The 6,987-nt window shown below is 45.4% G+C and overlaps 1 pseudogene; it reads right to left on the bottom strand.

The window, feature by feature from the left end:
- Nucleotides 1-2,405: 2,405 nt before the first annotated feature.
- Nucleotides 2,406-3,836, bottom strand: LOC125148897 (adenosylhomocysteinase-like; annotated as a pseudogene).
- Nucleotides 3,837-6,987: the final 3,151 nt, after the last annotated feature.

Below are 6,987 nucleotides of genomic sequence, written 5' to 3'. Positions count from 1 at the left end.
TGACACCATTTGTTTTAGTGCTGGGGATCCTTTTTTTTTTTTTTTAAGTTTATTTATTTATTTTTGAGACAGAGAGAGACAGAGCATGAACGGGGAGGGTCAGAGAGAGAGGGAGACACAGAATCGGAAACAGGCTCCAGGCTCTGAGCCATCAGCCCAGAGCCCGACGCGGGGCTCGAACTCACGGACCACGAGATCGTGACCTGGCTGAAGTCGGACGCTTAACCGACTGAGCCACCCAGGTGCCCCAGTGCTGGGGATCCTTTGACTCAGCAGCCAAGCCACATTGCCTTTGGGCTGGGATTACAGGATATGATACTCTCCATTCCCCAACCTTACACCTGTTAGGGTGGCTATTACCAAAAGAAAAAAGAGACAATAGGTTTTGGTGAGGATGGAGAGAAACTGAGAGCCTGTGTGCTGTTGGTGGCAACGCTCCTATGGAAAATAGTAGGGAGTTCCTCGATGTAGAAATGTAGAAATGTAGAAGTACCATCTGATCTAGCGATCCTATTTCTGGATATGTGTTTACAGGAATCAACATCAGGATCCTGAAGAGACATTAACACTCCTATGTTCACTGAAGCACTATTCACAACAGTCAAGATGTATAAACAACTTAAATATCCAACCACAGATGACTGGACACAGAAAATGCAGTATATTCATACAATGGAGCATTATTCAGCCTTAAAAAAAAAAATAAAGAAATTCTAGGGTGCCCGGGTGGCTCAGTCGGTTAAGCGTCTGACTTCGGCTCAGGTCGTTATCTCATGGTTCATGGGTTTGAGCCCCACATCGGGCTCTGTGCTGACAGCTCAGAGCCTGGAGACTGTTTCGGATTCTGTGTCTCCCTCTCTCTCTCTGCCCCTCCCCAACTCACACTCTGTCTCTCTTTCTCTCTCTCAAAAATAAATACTAAAAAAAATTTTTTTAAATAAAAAAATTCTGTAGTATGTGACAATTCAATGAACCTTGAGGACAGTATGCTAAGTGCAATAAGCCAGTCACAGAAGGACAAATACTGCATGATTCCACTTATATGAGGGACCTAAAATTGTCAAATTCATAGAATCATTCAAAGAGTAAAATGGCGGTTTCCAGGGGCTAGGGGAAAGGAGAAATGGGGAACTGTTAATCAATGGGCATAAAGGTTTGTTTGTTTGTTTGTTTGTTTGTTTGTTTGTTTGTTTATATTGAGGGAGACAGAGACAGCATGAGTGGGGAAAGGGGCAGAGAGAGAGGGAGAGGGAGAATCCCAAGCAGGCTCTGTACTGCCAGTGCAGAACCCAATCCAGGGCTTGAATTCATGAATTGTGAGGTCATGATCTGAGCCAAAACCGAGTTGGCTGCTTAACCGACTGGGCCACCCAGGCACCCCCACAAAGTTTTAATTAACCAAGATGAGTAAGTTCTAGAGATTTGCCATACAACACTGTTCTTACCAATATTGTATCATACAATTAAAATTTTGTTAAGAGGATAGGTCTTGTGTTAAGTGTTCTTGCCACAATAAAATAATTTTTTTTAGGCACCAAATTTTTTATTTACCCACCTTCCTGCTCGCTTTAACATCATAAACATTAACTAAGCATTATAAGCCAAATTAATCTTTTTGATCCAGGATTGTGGTAGGAACCATCAAGTTACAAAGAGGTGACAGATCGAAGCCCCTCTCAACCTCTGGCTGTCACTTCTCTTGTCCTTTTTTGGTTCTCCCTTAATAGTAGATTCAAAGCTCTGTAAAATGGGAACTGAAAGTACTGACCTAACTATTCTGAGAAACCTCTTAAACAACAAGATGCCCAACACTAAGCCAGGCTCTCAGGAACAAACTCCCAATAGTTCCTCCCTGCCCCTTGATACAGTTCATTCTCATCTGTCACGGCTGAGGAACTAGTGAACCAGTAAACTAAGAACATGGGTATAAAGTCCATAGGCCAAGGGAGGGCCTAGATGGTAAAGTGCGTGGGCTTTGTGACCACCATTGCCGACTTCCAGCCTAAGTAAGGACGGACTGAGTGAGCGGTTCCAAACCCCCTGAGCTCATGGCTCCCCATGGGTATTTCCTGTGTACCTCTGTCATGACCAGGGCTTGAGGAGGGGCTTCTCAATTCCCCCTGCCACACTTGGAGCAGCATGAGGGATGTTGCAGAGGCTAAAGACTGAGTGACCAGCCCCAGAGAGTCAATGGGGGACATTAACAAGCCTATCTCAAAGTTGGTGCCATTTGGGGCGCCTGGATGGCTCAGTCGGTTAAGCGTCCGACTTCGGCTCAGGTCATGATCTCACAGTTGGTGGGTTCGAGCCCCGCATCGGGCTCTGTGCTGACAGCTCAGAGCCTGGAGACTGTTTCGGATTCTGGGTCTCCCTCTCTCTCTGTTCCTCCCCTGCTCATGCTCTGTCTCTCTCTCTCTCCTTCAAAAAGAAATAAAAACATTTTTAAAAAATTAAAAAAAAAAGTTGGTACCATTTGCTCTTGGGGAAGTGAAGTGGGACCCCAGTGAGGCCAGCAGCTATAAGGCAAACAACAGGCCTGGTTCTCAGTGGCAGTAATGATCAGCCTTGAAGGGGCCATCACGGGACAAGCCCCGGTATGGGGCCTGCTTATCCGTCAGCTTGGTCAGCTTCACATTCAGCTTACCCAGATGAGCTTCAGACACTGCTTCATTCCACTTCTTGGGCAGGAAGTGGACCCCAACAGGGTGCTTGTCTGGGTGGCTCCACAACTCTATCTGTGCCAGCACCTGGTTGGGGAATGAGGTGCTCATCACAAAGCTGGGGTTGCCCATGGTGCAGCCCAGGTTGGCCAGCTGGCCCTCAGTCAACAGGATGTTACAGAGCCCATTTTTCAGTCCATTCTCAGTACACGTGGAGGTGGACATTTGCCTTCTCCACAGCATTTTCATCCAGCCACTTGACATCAATCTCTACGTCGAAGTGTCCAATGTTACACACAATGGCATCATCTTTCATCTGTTCAAAGTGCTGGCTGAGGATGATGTCAGTACAGCCCATGGTGGTGACAAGTATGTTGCCTTCCTGACAGGCCTCCATGGCAGCCTGAGGGGCATTAATGGGGTCGATCTCTGTGATGATGATGCAGGCCCCGAAACCCCGCAGGGCCTGGGCACAACCTTTGCCCACATTGCCACAACCTGCTACCGCTGCCGCCTTACCTGCAATCATCACATCTGTGGCCCACTTGATGCCATCTATAAGAGGCTCCTGGCAGCCACACGGGTTGTAAAACTTGCCCTTGGTGACAGAGTCATTGACGTTGATGGCAAGCACCTTCAGCTTCCCATTGGTTGTCATCCCATTGTGGTCTGTTCAGAAATGCCTCGGATGCCTGACAGGAGCTATGGGTACCTTGTGTGAATGAGGTTTGTGAGGTCACTTCCATCGTCCAGAATCATGTTGAGGGGATCATCCTTGAAGTACAGGGTCTGCTCAGTGCACCAGAGATACTCCTCATCCATGTCACCCTTCCAGCCGTACACTGGAATGCCAGCCTTGGCAGTGACAGCCGCTGCATGGTCCTGCGTAGAGAAGATGTTGCAGCTGGACCATCGCACCTCAGCACCCACGGCTACGAGGGTCTCAATGAGGACGGCAGTCTCCATGGTCATGTGTAGGCAGCCACCGATGCGGGTGCCCTTTAGCAGCTCGGAGGCTGAGTACATCTCCCTCATGGGCATGAGGCCCAGCATCTCATTCTCTGCAACGTCCAGGGCCTTGTGTCCCCAGGAGGCCAGGCTGATATCGGCGACTTTGTAGGGCAGTTTGTCTGACATGCTGGCAGTGCTTCTGCACAGAGTGATGCACATCGGTGAAGGGGGCTGGCCCTAGGGCTACAGACTTGCACAGGGAGGGTGGCACTGAGCAGGCTAAAATAAAACTTTTCTTAAAGAACAGAAGAAAAGGAGGAGGAGGAGGAGGAGGAGGAGGAGGAGGAGGAGGAGGAGAAAGAGAAAGGGAAAGAGAAGAAGACTCCCTTACAAGGCACTTACCCTCTTCTTTTTTATCAGGGTAAATAGAGATGTGGAGTCGCATAGACTCTAGAGACACTTTTTAAATTCTAAGCTTTCCACCTTGTTAGCTGCGTGGCCTTGGACGAGTTATTCAACAGCTCTGTAACTCCATTTCTCCAGCTGTAAGATGGGGATGATAGCATCTTGTTGTAGGGGTGCTATGAGTTAAAGGAGTCAATCCATGTAGACATTTAGCAGAGCCCCGGCCCTCAATACATGTTACAAATGAAGGAGTTGCTGAATGAATGATTTAAACAATAACTCCTATGGAATATGGAAATCAATTGAGTATTTGTTCCCAAAGGAACAGAACACTTGCACACGTATAGTTCTGTTATTTATTCTCTTTTACTGACCAAACAACAATAATGCTGGATATAAGTGTATGTTTTCTTAATAGGAAGGAAGAAGGCGTAGGTTAACTGACTTCTGCTCAGGAGAGCTATTTCCGCGTATACTGATTGTTTCACCTTATTCTCACAACCGGCCTGCACACTGGGTATTTTATCATCATTTTTCCTTAGGATGAAACTTGCCCAAAGTTGAGTAACTTATTCCCAATCACAGTGCCGAGCAAGGTCTGGATGTGAATTCAGGTCTGACTACCACACGCAATCTATCGACACAGATGTCCCCAAATCTGTTTTGTATGTAGCCAACTGACTTCATCAATGAATAGGATGAACTGAAATCATTCTTTTGGGAGGCATTCAGCTCCAGTAAGAGTTAAATTACTTACTGACTCTGCCAGACTGTATGGCTTCCTATTTAAGCAGGGTATGGGTCTAGGTATACTACTCTAGATGATCAAATCTCTGGTCTAATTGTTAAGTGACATAACTTACAAGAAAGTAAAGCTATAAAAGAAAAAAAAAATCACTTGGATTCAAAGTATAAATTGATGCCTAAGAAAAGATGGGATGGGGTTAATGGGGCAGTAATTTGGGGAAATATAATAACCAACAAATTGCCGAATTTTATTTTAGTCAGTATTCTCTTGGCACATACAGACATGAACTAACAGCCACCAGTCAAGTATCATGGAGGTTTTCTGGAGGCCGTGTTTTAAATGTTCAAAATAGAAGCAACCAGAAAAGTAAATCAAGCAAATAAAAGAAAATGTCTTATATTCTTTTTGCCACGGAATTGCCCTTAGCAAACTATCAGTGTTATACTGAAGAGGCTCCAGATATATTTTACTTATTTGCTTATGTAACTTTTACTCACTATTTTCACTTTGTGATGAGTAAAGGAAAAAATGGAAGAACAAGATGACCTTTCCATTTTGTCCTACCACAGAAAACAGGAAGAGTGAGCACTGCCATCTTTTGGTTACACAATATAATAATTGAAATCATCACACTTAACAGCCAGAAGAATGCTGTTAGTCATCGCAGAATGAACAGGAACACTTAGTTACCCAGCATGAGTCAGTTCTTTAGACTAGTTCCTCATAACATCTTTCTTCTGGAAAGTAATCACAAAGTTTCCAAAATCTAAATTTTCTTTTAACAGTAGACGCAGAGAGAACATGCTGGTGGGTTGTCTAGATTCCCTGGAAGACGGTGGACGGTGCTAATTATATATGATATTTCTAAAGCATTCGGAGCAGACGAAGAGAAGTAGAGAACTGTTTTTGTGTAATCATTAAGGCCAATCTCGCAACTGTCCCAGGGGCCAAGAACTTGAACAAAAGGTTGGACTTCCTTAGATGAGAAAATGCCATGGCAGAGGCCACCAGATACCGCTGCCGGGTCATTGACCCCAAGCAAGAGAAAAGGTATAGGAAGTCTGGACAGGCACGGGCACATTCCAGAAACTTTTTTTAAGAGCTCCAGGAACTTTTCATGTTGTAAGGAAACACTGTGCTCCTACCTGAGGAAAGCTCTGAGGAGTTTACCAGAAGGTGCTATCTGAGGCCAGCCTCTCAGTTCGCTGCCTTGGCAACAGAGAATCCATAAGACACGACTGATGGCGTGACATATGTTTTACTAACAGCAGTCCTGGAGAAAAGACTTGGAGCAGACAAAGGGTGTATATTTTGAAGAGGAAACTTCTGAATTTGAAGAAAGAGAGGAATCTAAAAAGGAAATATAACCCCCTCATACCACATATGGATCCAGGGAGGAAGATATCAAAATAAGTTTTTTAAAAGGTTCATCATGGGGCGCCTGGGTGGCGCAGTCGGTTAAGCGTCCGACTTCAGCCAGGTCACGATCTCGCGGTCCGTGAGTTCGAGCCCCACGTCAGGCTCTGGGCTGGTGGCTCGGAGCCTGGAGCCTGTTTCCGATTCTGTGTCTCCCTCTCTCTCTGCCCCTCCCCCGTTCATGCTCTGTCTCTCTCTGTCCCAAAAAAAAAAAATAAATAAATAAAATAAAGTTGAAAAAAAATAAAAGGTTCATCAGGGTGGGACACCTAAGTGGCTCAGGTCGTAATCTCATGGTTGGGGGCTTCGGGCCACACACCGGGCTCTGCACTGACTGCGTTGAGTCTGCTTCGAGTCCTCTGTCTTCCTTTCTCTCTCTGTCCCTTCCATGCATGTTCTCTCTCTCTCCCCCCTCCCCCAAAAATAAATAAACATTAAAGAAAAAAAAGCCTCATCACGGTGCCAGAATATAGAATATAAAATCCAAACGAGGATTTTAGGACTATCTGGGGTAAAAAGGGAAATATGGAAATGTCATACCCGTTGAATGAAAGGAAGCGAACTGAATTTGACCTTTTTTTAAGATAGCCTCAAGTCTATCCTGATATACTCTCCTTTTGCTGTAGAGACATATCACTTTTCCACGTATACTGACACATTTGTGGGAATAATTCACCTCTTCTTGTTAACAAAACAAAACAAAACATTTCCATAGGGTACCAGAGAACAGACTGGGTAGGGGAGACCAGGTTTCCAGTCTCACGTCTCCACTAAGCACCCTGAAGTCACTTAGTCTCCTGAGCCTTA

This window comes from Prionailurus viverrinus, chromosome D3, assembly GCF_022837055.1.
Source record: "Prionailurus viverrinus isolate Anna chromosome D3, UM_Priviv_1.0, whole genome shotgun sequence".
NCBI lineage: Eukaryota > Metazoa > Chordata > Mammalia > Carnivora > Felidae > Prionailurus > Prionailurus viverrinus.
Note: the sequence above shows the minus strand (reverse complement) of the source record. Positions and strands in the feature narration are given on the sequence as shown.